General features: G+C 37.9%; 1 protein-coding gene and 2 pseudogenes across 4 annotated transcripts in view; 1 reads left to right on the top strand and 2 right to left on the bottom strand.

Annotated features, from left to right (window-relative positions):
* The window catches only part of CTTNBP2NL (CTTNBP2 N-terminal like), a 67,590-nt gene that overhangs the window by 32,303 nt on the left and 21,054 nt on the right, over nt 1-14,233 (bottom strand). The gene's annotated exons all lie outside the window — the stretch shown is intronic.
* The window catches only part of LOC309801544 (26S proteasome regulatory subunit 4-like), a 36,275-nt pseudogene that overhangs the window by 15,946 nt on the left and 6,096 nt on the right, over nt 1-14,233 (bottom strand). The gene's annotated exons all lie outside the window — the stretch shown is intronic.
* Nucleotides 8,027-11,518, top strand: LOC309800789 (small kinetochore-associated protein-like; annotated as a pseudogene). Its single transcript has 2 exons — nt 8,027-8,044; nt 10,820-11,518. The product of its transcript is annotated as a small kinetochore-associated protein-like (transcript).

Raw genomic sequence — 14,233 nt, 5'->3', positions numbered from 1 at the left:
TATATCTACAGCAAAAATTTCTGGATGTGGATCATGAAAATAGGTTACTCGGGGTCACAGCATTTAAAGAAAAATAAAGTACAAAAGAAAATAGTGTAGTATAGCATGGTATAGTGTAAATATTATACAGAGTATAATAAAACATACACTGTACATTTTAGTGAAATTTTTGTTTTAGTTAATATATGTATGTGGGTGTGTTTGTGTGTCCTGGATTGTGGCAAAATGATGAAATGTATTTAATAAAAGGTTTGGAGGATGTGGGGAAGGCGCCCCTGCTAACCTAACAGTCGAGTCACGGAACTGCCTGGGTCTGCCTCTCCGTTCAACCAGCCGTTTGGTCCTCTCCATGACCTCCTCCAGCTGGATTTAAGCTTGGACAAACCACTCTCCCTGCCCCACTGTTGGTCCAACACTAGAAAGAATAATTACCGTGTGGCTGACAGAGTCTTCGTGCTCCGGCCAGGTGTCAGGCCTGTGCCTCTGAGGTGGGAGAGCTGAGTTCAGGACACTGGTCCATCAGAGACCTCCTGGCTCCATGTAATATCAAATGGCGAAAGCTCTCCCAGAGATCTCCATCTCAACGCTAAGACCCATCTCCACTCAACAACAGGCAAGCTCCACTGCTGGACACCCTATGCCAAACAACTAGCAAGACAGGAACACAACCCCACCCATTAGCAGAGAGGCTGCCTACAATCATAATAAGTGCACAGACACCCCAAAACACACCACTGGACACAGTCCTGCACACCAGAAAGACAAGATCCAGCCTCATCCACCAGAACACAGGCACTAGTCCCCTCCACCAGGAAGCCTACACAGCCCACTGAACCAACCTTACCCACTGGGGGCAGACACCAAAAACAATGGGAACTACGAACCTGCAGCCTGTGAAAAGGAGGCCCCAAACACAGTAAGTTAAGCAAAATAAGAACACAGAGAAACACAGAGCAGTTGAAGGGGCAAGGTAAAAACCCACCAGACCAAAAAAATGAAGAGGAAAGAGGCAGTCTACCTGAAAAAGAATTGAGAGTAATGATAGTAAAGATGATCCAAAATCCAGGAAATAGAGTGGAGAAAATACATGAAACATTTAACAAGGACCTAGAAGAACTAAAGAGCAAACCATCAATGATGAACAACACAATAAATGAAATTAAAAATTCTCTAGAAGGAATCAATAGCAGAATAACTGAGGCAGAAGAACGAATAAGTGACCTGGAAGATAAAATAATAGAAATAACTACTGCAGAGCAGAATAAAGAAAAAAGAATGATAAGAATTGAGGAGAGTTTCAGAGACCTGTGGAACAACATTAAATGCACCAGCATTCAAATTATAGGGGTCCTAGGAGAAGAGAAAAAGAAAGGGACTGAGAAAATATTTGAAGAGATTATAGTTGAAAACTTCCCTAATATGGGAAAGGAAATAGTCAATCAAGTCCAGGAAGCTCAGAGAGTCCCATACAGGATAAATCCAAGGAGAAACACGCCAAAACATATATTAATCAAACTACCAAAAATTAAATACAAAGAAAGAGTATTAAAAGCAGCAAGGGAAAAGCAACAAATAACACACAAGGGAATCCCCATAAGGTTAACAGCTGATCTTTCAGCAGAAACTCTGCAAGCCAGAAGGGAGTGGCAGGACATATTTAAAGGGATGAAAGGGAAAAACCTATAACCAAGACTACTCTACCCACAAGGATCTCATTCAGATTCAACAGAGAAATTAAAACCTTTACAGACAAGCAAAAGCTAAGAGAATTCAGCACCACCAAACCAGCTTTACAACAAATGCTAAAGGAACTTCTCTAGGCAGGAAACATAAGAGAAGGAAAAGGCCTACAATAACAACCCAAAGAAAATGGGAATAGGAACATACATATCGATAATTACCTTAAATGTAAATGGATTAAATGCTCCAACCAAAAGACATAGACTGGCTGAATGGATACAAAAACAAGACCCATATATGTGCTGTCTACAAGAGACCCACTTGAGACCTAGGGACACATACAGACTGAAAGTGAGGGGATGGAAAAAGATATTCCATGCAATGGAAATCAAAAGAAAGCTGGAGTAGCAATTCTCATATCAGACAAAATAGACTTTAAAATAAAAACTATTACAAGAGACAAAGAAGGAAACTACATAATGATCAAGGGATCAATCCAAGGAAAAGATATAACAATTGTAAATATTTATACACCCAACATAGGAGCACCTGACTACATAAGGCAAATGCTAACAGCCATAAAAGGGGAAATAGACAGAAACACAATCATAGAAGGGGACTTTAACACCCCACTTTCACCAATGGACATCATCCAAAACGAAAATATATAAGGAAACACAAGCTTTAAATGATACATTAATCAAGATAGACTTAATTGATTAAATTTAGAGGACATTCCATCCAAAACCAACAGAATACACTTTCTTCTCAAGTGTTCATGGAACATTCTACAGAATAGATCATATCTTGGGTCACAAATCAAGCCTTGGTAAATTTAAGGAAATTGAAATCGTATCAAGTATTTTTCCGACCACAACGCTATGAGACTAGATATCAATTACAGGAAAAAAAAACTGTAAAAAATACAAACATATGGAGGCTAAACAATGCACTACTTAATAACCAAGAGATCACTGAAGAAATCAAAGAGGCAATCAAAAAGTACCTAGAAACAAATGACAATGAAAACACAACTACCCAAAACCTATGGGATACAGCAAAAGCAGGTCTAAGACAGAAGTTTATAGCAATACAATCCTACCTCAAGAAACAAGAAACACCTCAAATCAACAACCTAACCTTACAGCTAAAGCAATTAGAGAAAGGAGAACAAAAAAACCCCAAAGTTAGCAGAAGGAAAGAAATCATAAAGATCAGATCAGAAATAAATGGAAAAGAAATGAAGGAAATGACAGCAATGATCAATTAAACTAAAAGCTGGTTCTTTGAGAAGATAAACAACATTGATAAACCATTAGCCAGACTCATCAAGAGAAAAAGGGAGAAGACTCAAATCAACAGAAGTAGAAATGAAAAAGAAGTAACAACTGGCACTGCAGAAATACAAGGATCATGGGAGATTACTACAAGCAGCTATATGCCAATAAAATGGACAACCTGGAAGAAATGGAAAAATTCTAAGAAAAGCATAACCTTCCAAAACTGAACCAGGAAGAAATAGAAAATACCAACAGACCAATCAAAAGCACTGAAATTGAGACTGTGATTAAAAATCTTCCAACAAACAAAAGCCCAGGACCAGATGGCTTCACAGGCGAATTCTATCAAAGATTTAGAGGAGAGCTAACACCTATCCTCCTCAAACTCTTCCAAAATATAGCAGAGGGAGGAACACTCCCAAACTCATTCTACGAGGCCACTGTCACCCTGATACCAAAACCAGACAAAGATGTCACAGAGAAAGAAAACTACAGGCCAATATCACTGATGAACATAGATGCAAAAATCCTCAACAAAATACTAGCAAACACAATCCAACAGCACATTAAAAGGATCATTCACCATGATCAAGTGGGGTTTATTCCAGGAATGCAAGGATTCTTCAATATACGCAAATCAATCAACGTGATACACCATATTAACAAATTGAAGGAGAAAAACCATATGATCATCTCAATAGATGCAGAGAAAGCTTTTGACAAAATTCAACACCCGTTTATGATAAAAACCCTGCCGAAAGGCATAGAGGGAACTTTCTTCAACATAATAAAGGCCATATATGACAAACCCACAGCCAACATTGTTCTCAATGGTGGAAAACTGAAACCATTTCCTCTAAATTCAGGAATAAGACAAGGGTGTAAACTCTCACCACTGTTATTCAACGTAGTTTTGGAAGTTTTAGCCACAGCAATCAAAGAAAAAGAAATAAAAGGGATCCAAATCGGAACAGAGTAAAGCTGTCACTGTTTGCAGATGACATGATACTATACAAAGAGAATCCTAAAGATGCTAACAGAAGAGTACTAGAGCTAATCGATACAAAATTAATGCACAGAAATCTCTTGCATTCCTATACACTAATGATGAAAAATCTGAAAGAGAAATTAAGGAAACACTCCCATTTATCACTGCAACAAAAAGAATAAAATACCTAGGGATAAACCTACCTAAGGAGACAAAAGACCTACATGCAGAAAACTATAAGACACTGATGAAAGAAATTAAAGATGATACAAACAGATGGCGACATGTACCATGTTCTTGGATTGGAAGAATCAACATTGTGAAAATGACTATACTACCCAAAGCAATCTACAGATTCAATGCAATCCCTAGGCATTTTTCACAGAACTAGAACAAAAAATTTCACAATTTGTATGGAAACACGAAAGACCCCAAATAGCCACAGCAATCTTCAGAAAGAAAAACAGAGCTGGAGGAATCTGACTCCCTGACTTCAGACTATACTACAAAGCTACAGTAATCAAGACAGTATGGTACTGGCACAAAAACAGAAATACAGATCAATGGAACAGGATAGAAAGCCCAGAGATAAACCCACGTACATATGGTCACCTTATCTTTGATAAAGGAGGCAAGAATATACAATGGAGAAAAGACAGCCTCTTCAATAAGTGGTGCTCAGAAAACTGGACAGCTACATGTAAAAGAATGAAATTAGAACACTCCCTAACACCACACACAAAATTAAACTCAAAAGGGATTAAGGACCTAAGTGTAAGGCCAGACACTATAAAACTCTTAGAGGAACACATAGACAGAACACTCTATGACATAAATCACAGCAAGATCCTTTTGACCCACCTCCTAGAGGAATGGGAATAAAGACAAAAATAAACACATGGGACCTAATGAAACTTAAAAGCTTTTGCACAGCAAAGGAAACCATAAACAAGACGAAAAGACAGCCCTCAGAATGGGAGAAATTATTTGCAAATGAAGCAACTGACAAAGGATTAATCTCCAAAATTAACAAGCAGCTCATGCAGGTCAATATCAAAAAAAAAAAACCAACAAACAATCCAATCCAAAAATGGGCAGAAGACCTAAATAGACATTTCTCCAAAGAAGATACACAGATTGCCAACAAACACATGAAAGGATGCTCAACATCACTAATCAGTAGAGAAATGCAAATCAAAACTACAATGAGGTATCACCTCACACCAGTCAGAATGGCCATCACCCAAAAATCTACAAACAATAAATGCTGGAGAGGGTGTGGAGAAAAGGGAACCCTCTTGCACTGTTGGCGGGAATGTAAACTGATACAACCACTATGGAGAACAGTATGGAGGTACCTTAGAAAACTAAAAATAGAACTACCATACGACCCAGCCATCCCACGACTGGGCATATACCCTGAGAAAACCATAATTCAAAAAGAGTCATGGGGGCTTCCCTGGTGGAGCAGTGGTTGAGAGTCCACCTGCCGATGCAAGGGACACAGGTTCGTGTCCCGGTCCGGGAAGATCCCACATGCCGTGGAGCGGCTGGGCCCGTGAGCCATGGCTGCTGAGCCTGTGCGTCCGGAGCCTGTGCTCCGCAATGGGAGAGGCCACAACAGTGAGAGGCCCACGTACAGCAAAAAAAAAAAAAAAAAAAAAAAAAAAGTCATGTACCACAATGTTCACTGCAGCTCTATTTACAATAGCCAGGACATGGAAGCAACCTAAGTGTTCATTGAAAGATGAATGGATAGAGAAGATGTGGCACATATATACAATGGAACATTACTCAGCCATAAAAAGAAATGAAATTGAGTTATCTGTAGTGAGGTGGATGGACCTAGAGACTGTCATACAGAGTGAAGTAAGTCAGAAAGAGAAAAACAAATACCATATGCTACAACATATATATGGAACCTTAAAAAAAAAGTTTCTGAAGAACCTAGGGGCAGGACAGGAATAAAGATGCAGACATAGACAATGGACTTGAGGACACGGGGAGGGGGAAGGGTAAGCTGGGACGAAGTGAGAGATTGCCATGGACTTATATATAATACCAAGTGTAAAACAGACAGCTACTGGGAAGCAGCCACACAGCACAGGGAGATCAGCTCAGTGCTTTGTGGCCATGCACAGGGGTGGGATAGGGAGGGAGACGCAAGAGAGAGGAGATATGGGGGTATATGTATAGCTGATTCACTTTGTTATAAAGCAGAAACTAACATACCATTGTAAAGCAATTATACTCCAATAAAGATGTTAAAAAATGTTTGAAAGACTCCAATAAAGATGTTAAAAAAAAAGTTTGAAAGACAACTCTTTAGAATCTGGTATGATATCTTTATCGCAGCCTTCTTTTTTCTCCCCCTAAACTTTGTGATCTCTTTATTGGATAACTTGGTAACTTAGGTTTTTCAGACAGAGAAAATTCAGTCATTTAGACTGGGTTGGAAAAGAATAATATTAACAATATCAGGAACAACAAAAAAGGAAGAATTCAACTGTGGTTCTATATAGCTCTAATATCTTTTCCTAACAAAGTAAATAATATATGGTTAAGTTACCTTCTTAGAGTGAGTTTTACTAAACAGATATTGAGCAAGAAGTTGTACAGGATTTCTGCTATTTAAAAACAAATGTTTCTGATTTTAAATTATTTATATATAATACAGAAGTTTTAATGAAAAAAATTAAAATGTAATATGATTCCATGCCCAGGGACAACCACACTCAAACTACAAATGTCAATCTATTCGCTTGAGTCATTTATATATATATATATACACACATACACACACACACACACACACACACACAAATGTTATATAATTATATATACGATAATAAATGTTATTCTTTATAATTGAGATTAAAGGATATATATATATTATTTAAAAAAAACTTTTTCTGACAATGATTGATTACTGAAGTATAGTTGATTTACAATGTTTCAGGTGTACAGCAAAGTAATTCAGTATATATATATACTTTTTCAGATTCTTTTCCATTATAGGTTATTACAAGATACCGAATATAGTACCCTGTGCTATACAGTAGGTCCTTGTTTTTTTTCTATTTTATATATAATAGTGTGTATATGTTAATCCCAAATTCTCAATTTTTTCCTCCCTTCTTCTTTCCCCATTGCTAACCATAAATTTGTTTCCTATGTCTGCAAGTCTACTTCTGTTTTGTAAATAAGTTCATCTGTATCATTTTTTAGATTCCACATATAAGTGATATCATATATTTGGTTTTCTCTGTCTGACTTACTTCACTTAGTATGACAATCTCTAGGTCCATCCAGGTTGTCGCAAATGGCATTATTTCATTCTTTTTCATGGCTGAGTATATATCTAGTGGAGATATATATATATATATATATATATATATATATATACACATACATATATCTCACATCTTCTTTATCCATTCATCTGCTGATGGACATTTGGGTTGTTTCCATGTCTTGGCTATTGTGAATAGTGCTGCTGTGAACACAGGGGTGCACGTATCCTGTTTTTTTGGCTTCGTTGGGTCTTTGTTGCTGCGCACAGGCTTTCTCTAGTTGCGGTGAGTGGGGCTACTTTTCGTTGCAGTGTGTAGGCTTCACATTGCAGTGGCTTCTCTTGTTGTGGTGCAAGGGCTCTAGGCGCATGGACTTCAGTAGCTGTGGCACGTGGGCTCAGTAGCATGGGCTCAGTAGTTGTAGCTCGTGGGCTCTAGAGCGCAGGCTCAGTAGTCGTGGCGCATGGGCTTAGCTGCTCCACAGCGTGTGGGATCTTCCCGGACCAGGGATCGAACCCATGTCCCCTGCATTGGCAGGCAGATTCTTAACCACTGCGCCACAACGAAAATTCCTCATGTACCATTTTGAATTATAATTTTGTCTGGATATATGCCCAAAACTGGGATTACTGGATCATATGGTAATTCAATTTTTAGATTTTTTGAGAAACCTCTATACGGTTCTCTACAGTGGCTGCACCAATTTACATTCCCACCAACAGTGTAGGAGGGTTCCCTTTTATCCACACCTTTTCCAGCATTTATAATTTGTAGACTTCTTCACGATGGCCATTCTGACCAGTGTGGGGTGGTACTTCATTGTAGTTTTGATTTGCATTTCTCTAATAATTAGCGATGTTGAGCATCTTTTCACATGGCTATTGGTCATCTGCATGTCTTCTTTGGAGAAATGTCTATTTAGGTCTTCTGCCAATTTTTTGATTGGGTTGTTTGTTTTTTTCATATTGAGCTGTATAAGCTGTTTGTATATTTTGGAGATAAAGCCCTTGTTGGTTGCATTGTTTGCAAATATTTTCTCCCATTCCATAGACTGCCTTTTCATTTTGTTTATGGTTTCCTTTGTTGTGCAAAAGGTTTTAAGTTAAACTAGGTCACACTTGTTTATTTTTGCTGTTTCTGTTACTCTAGGAGACCTATCCAAAAAAATATTGCTGCAATTTATGTCAAAGAGTGTTCTGTCTATGTTTTCCTCTAATAGTTTTAGAGTATCGGTCTTACATTTAGGTCTTTAATCCATTCTGAGTTTATTTTTGTGTACGGTGATAGAGGATGTTCTAATGTCATTCTTTTACATGTAGCTGTCCAGTTTTTCCAGCACCACTTATTGAAGAGACTGTCTTTTCTCCACTGTATATTCTTGCCTCCTTTGTTGTAGAGTAACTGACCATAAGTGCATGGGTTTATTTCTGGGCTTTCTATCCCATTCCACTGATCTATGTGTCTGTTTTTATGCCAGTACCACACTGTTTTTTTTTGTTTTTTTTGCGGTATGCAGGCCTCTCACTGTTGTGGCCTCTCCCATTGTGGAGCACAGGCTCTGGACACGCAGGCTCAGTGGCCATGGCTCATGGGCCTAGCCACTCCACGGCATGTGGGATCTTCCTGGACCGGGGCACGAACCCGTGTCCCCTGCATCAGCAGGCAGACTCTCAACCACTGCGCCACCAGGGAAGCCAGACCACACTGTTTTGACTGCTGTAGCTTTATCATATAGTCTGAAGTCAGGGAGTGTGATTCCTCCAGCCCTGTTCTTCTTTCTCAAGATTGTTTTGGCTATTTGGGGTCTGTGTTTCCATAAAAATTAAAAAAATTTTTGTTTCAGTTCTGTGAAAAATGCCATTGGTAATTTGATAGTGATTGTATTGAATCGTAGATTGCCTTGGGTAGTGTGGTCATCTTAACAAGGCAGATTCTTCCAATCCAAGAACACAATATATCTTTCCATCTGTTTGTGTGGTCTTCAATTTCTTTTATCAGTGTCTTATAGTTTTCAGAATACAGGTCTTCTGCCTCTTTAGGTAGGTTTATTTCCTAGGTATTTTATTCTATTCGATTCTAAAGGATATATTTAATGTTATGATCTGCTTCATAAATTTAGCATTATACTGTAGGAACACTACGTCATTAGAAGTTCCTCATATGCATCATATATATATATTTTTAAATAAATTTATTTATTTATTTTTGGCTGCATCGGGTCTTCGTTACTGCGTGCTGGCCTTTCTCTGGTTGCAGCGAGCAGGGGCTACTCTTTGTTGAGGTGCACGGGCTTCTCATTGCTGTGGCTTCTCCTGTTGCAGAGCATGGGCTCTAGGCGTGCAGGCTTCAGCAGTTGCAGCACATGGGCTCAGTAGTTGTGGCTCACGGGCTCTTCAGTGCAGGCTCAGTAGTTGTAGTGCACGGGCTTAGCTGCTCGCGGCATGTGGGATCTTCCCAGACTAGGGCTCGAACCCATGTCCCCTGCTTTGGCAGGCGGATTCTTAACCACTGTACCACCAGGGAAGCCCTGCATCATATTTTAAAATAGCCACATAATAGTCCACCATGTGGGTACCACCCAATTCATATAGCCATTAACCAAGAGTTTACTTTTTATAAAGAATTTATTGGAGCTAGATCAATATAACTATGTTATCATGGGATGTTTGGTGGGTAATCTGAAGTAACTTACAGAAAATGTTTTTTTCTAAATATACTTTCACATAAAACCATATAGACTGCAGCAACTCTCCTCAATAAATAGGTGTCCTGAGATCAATAAATTCAATAAAAGAAACCAATGTTGAATTTTTTTATTCAAAAGCACAAAACAGAAATAACAGTATTTCTACCTATTCTTCAATAACTGGCTCTGGAGCTGCATTCAGATATAAGGGATGTCAGTAATAAATACAGCCTCCTTTAAAATAAATTTTCTTCCTGTGGTCCAAATTAACACTGAGAAAAATAATGTCTTCTGGGAGATAATAAAGGAATAGTACATTTTGATGTCTATTTCCTGACTATTGATATGATATACTAAAACACAATTTAAATGATTTAACTTAAAAAGATAATAGTTAAGCTTGTTTCAAATATATAAACTGCTTTTGTTACTCCTAGGAAAGTGGTAATAATATTCTGTCAGAAGGTGAAAAAAATGTACATATTGTTTTTCTTCTTTGGAAAAATTATTTATCATAAGAAGCCAATAAACTATCAAAACTATTAAAGTCAAAGGATAAAAGTTGCTTTAAAGGAGAGCAGTTCATTAAAGCAGCAGAGGTTTTTTTTCAGGTTTCTCTTTTGGAAATGTTTATGATTTTTAAGTTACAATTAACTTTTGCCACTGGGAAAATAATTTAATTACTAAACTCTACTCCACAAAATTATAAAGTTAGAGAATTCTAGTTTCTAAAAAGCCATAGAACAAAGCTGAAAAAGTTACTCCACATCAACGTACTTGATCTAAGAGAAGGTCAATAAGAAAGGGGATGAAGTTCTTTTTCAGACAATATTTCAGAAAAACAACAAGGACATAAAAACCAATTAAGTTCTCGGATGAGGCCTGAGGGCAGAAGCAGCAGGCACCTAGGCCCCAGCAGTGCCACCTCATTATGATGACCAGAGCGGTTAAGACAGTGTACACCCTGCGGCCCTCCTCTGTGCTCAGCAGTGGCCTGCCCACAGATGCACAAACTCGAGCCACTTCTAAGAACCTATTTCCTGTTAAGTCCAAAGAAGTTGATGTTTCCAGACCTCATTCAGGAGGTTCAGATAACAATGTTACAAAAATCATCAAACCAAGATGAGAGAATGGGCAGGTTAAAGCTATAGATACTGCCACCAGGAAGAGCTACAAACTATTGAGTAAACTGAAATCAGAGGAAGAGCTCAAGGATAAGAACCAGCTCTTAGAGGCCATCAACAAGCAGTTGCACCAAAAGTTGACTGAAACTCAGGGAGAGCTAAAGGACCTGACCTAAAAGGTGGAGCTGCTGGGGAAGTTTCAGGACAACTGTTTGGCAATTTTGGAGAGCAAGGGCCTCAACCCAGGATAGGTCTTAATGCTAAAGCTGAAGACGAAAGAAGAAAGGGCCCAGTTCCTGAAACAACAGACCTTATGTAACAGTAAAGTAAATGATTTTACAACAGCCCTTGAGGAAATGGAGCAGCTAGCTATTAGAAATGTGACAAAAAGCAGGTGGCCACATGGCTCCCTCTTGGGGAAAAACTCTCAGAGGAAGCCCCTTAGGACATCTGCTTCTTGGTCATGATCTTCTAGGACTCACCATTCCCAGAATGAACACAGTTTCTGCTGTAGGATTAAGGACAGTTTATGCTGGAATGGCAGTTCCTCCTTTAAGCAAGCATTCCCAGCCTTCAGATTGGCCAGCTATCCTGAACCTCACAGTACATAATTGAGGCCTAAGAAGAGAGGGGGCCTGGAAGCTCGGATCAACCTTCTAGGCAACAAAGCAGCACAGCATTAGAATCAGGAGACTAAATCAGCCACAGCCAGAGAATCCAAAAGGTCACATTCAGATGTGCAGGAAGAAACAGTGGAGCACAGGTGTATCACTGAAGAGATATAACTGAGGAGCCCTGTGGTCCCCCCGTAACTTGGAACACACTCTGTCCCATCCTGGTTGGGCTCTATAACCTCATTGTAAATTTATGAACTTGAAGTTACCTGAAATGGCTTAATAAATGGGGTGAAGGTATAGATAGTAATAACACCTATGAAACAATACACCTTGGAGCTTTTAATCTTAAAAAAAAATTAAGTTCTCAATAAATACAGAAAAAGCACATGACAGAATCTAATATCCATTCCTGATAAAAACTCTCAGCAAACTAGGGATAGGAGGACATTTCCTCAAACTGATAAAGAACATCTATGAAAACCTACAGCCAGCATATTTAATGATGAAAGACTGAGTGTTTCCTCCCCAAGATCAGGAATAAGACAAAGATATCCACATTACTTCTACTTGACATTGTACTAGAGGTTCTAGCCAATGCAATAAGGCAAGAAAAAGAAATGAAAGGAAATCAGATGAGAAAGAAATAAGTAAAATTGTCTTTATTTGCAAACATGATTGTAGAAAATTCAATGAAGTTTATAAAAAAGCTATTAGAACTAATAAGTGAGATTAGGAAGGTTGCAGGATAAAGGATCAATATACAAAATCAATTTCACGACTGTATAACAGCAATAAACAATCAGAAATTTACATTTAAAACAATGTCATTTATAATAATCATAAAAATACGAAATAGTGATAAATCTGACAAAAGATGTTAAAGACCTATACAATCAGAACTATAAAGCACTGCTGAGAGATCTAAGTAAATGGAGAGAAGTAACCATGTTCACAGATCAGCAAATACAATATTGTTAAGATGTGAATTTTCTCCAAACTGATCTATAGAGTCAATGCAATTCCAATTAAAATTCGAATAGGATTTTTGGAAAAATTGATAAGCTGATTCTAAAATTTATATGGAAATGCCAAGAACCATGAATAACCAAAACAACTTTCAAAAAGAACACAAGTTGGAGGATTAACACTACCTCATTCTAAGACTTTCATAAAATGCCACAGTAATCAAGACAATGTAGTATGGGCATCAAGGTAGACAAATAGAACAATGAAACAGAACAGGGTGTCCAGAAATAAACCCCAAAATATAGAGAAAATGGATTGTGACAAATGTGCCAAGGCCATCTACAGAGGAAGGACAGTCTTTTTAACAAATGGGGCTAGAACAACTGAATATCCATATGCAAAAAAATTTTTATTTGATCCATATATTGTACCATATAACAAAATTAACTGAAGTTGAATCACAGACCCAAGTGTAAAACTTAAAACTATAAAATTATAGAAATATAGGAGAAAACCTTTCTGACCTTGGTTTAGGCAGATTTCTTATATGACACTAAATCTTAGTTATGTGATACTAAAAGCAAAATCCATAAAAGAAACGTTGATAAATTGGACTTCATCAAAATGAAAAATTTATGCTCTTCAAAAGACACAGTTAAGAGTATGAAATGACAAGCCACAGACCGGGAGAATATATTTGCAAGGCGTATTAAAGTACTTGAATCCCAATATATAAGGAATGCTCAAAACTCAGTAATGAGAAAACAGATCAATTTAAAAAATGGACAGGAGATCTGAACAAATATTTTATGAAGAAAACAACACAGATGGCAAATAATCACACGGAAAGATGCTCAACATCATTAGTCAATAGCAAAATGCAAACTAAAACTGTAATGAGATATTACATACCTATTAGAACGCTAAAATTAAAACGACTGGCCATATCAAGTGTTGGTAAAGATGTAGAGCAAATGAAACTCTTATACATGCTGGCGGGATGTAAATGGTAAAACTACTGTGGAAAACAGTTTGGCAGTTTCCTAAAAAGTTAAACATATTCCATTCCATTTCTAGGTATTCATCCAAAAGAAATAAAAGCACATGTCCATACAAAGCCTTATATATGAATGTTCATAGCAGCTTTATTTGCAATAGTCCAGGACTGGAAACAATGTAAATGTTCACTAACAGATGAACAGACAAAAAATGTGGTACATACATACAATGGTCACTACTTGGTAATAAAAGGAATGAACTATCAATACAACGTCAACATGGATCTCAAGATAATTATGCTGAGTCAAAGAACCAGGCCCCCCCCCAAAAAAAAGGTTACGTTCTGTATGATTCTACTTGTATAAAATTCCAGAAAATGTAAACTAATCTCTAGAGGATTAGTGGTTTTGGGGTGTGTGGGGGGATGTGGGGAAGGTTAGCTAAAGGGGTTGCAAAGGGGCACAAGGAAAATTTGAGGGGTGATGAATATGTGTACCATCTTTTTTTTTTTTTTTTTTTTTTTTTGCGGTACGCGGGCCTCTCACTGTTGTGGCCTCTCCCGTTGTGGAGCACAGGCTCCGGACACACAGGCTCAGCGGC

The sequence above is a fragment of the Mesoplodon mirus genome (assembly GCF_964341445.2).
Source record: "Mesoplodon mirus genome assembly, chromosome: 3".
Classification (NCBI taxonomy): Eukaryota; Metazoa; Chordata; class Mammalia; order Artiodactyla; family Ziphiidae; genus Mesoplodon; species Mesoplodon mirus.
The sequence above is the reverse complement of the archived record's forward strand: the minus strand, read 5'-3'. Positions and strand labels throughout refer to the sequence as shown.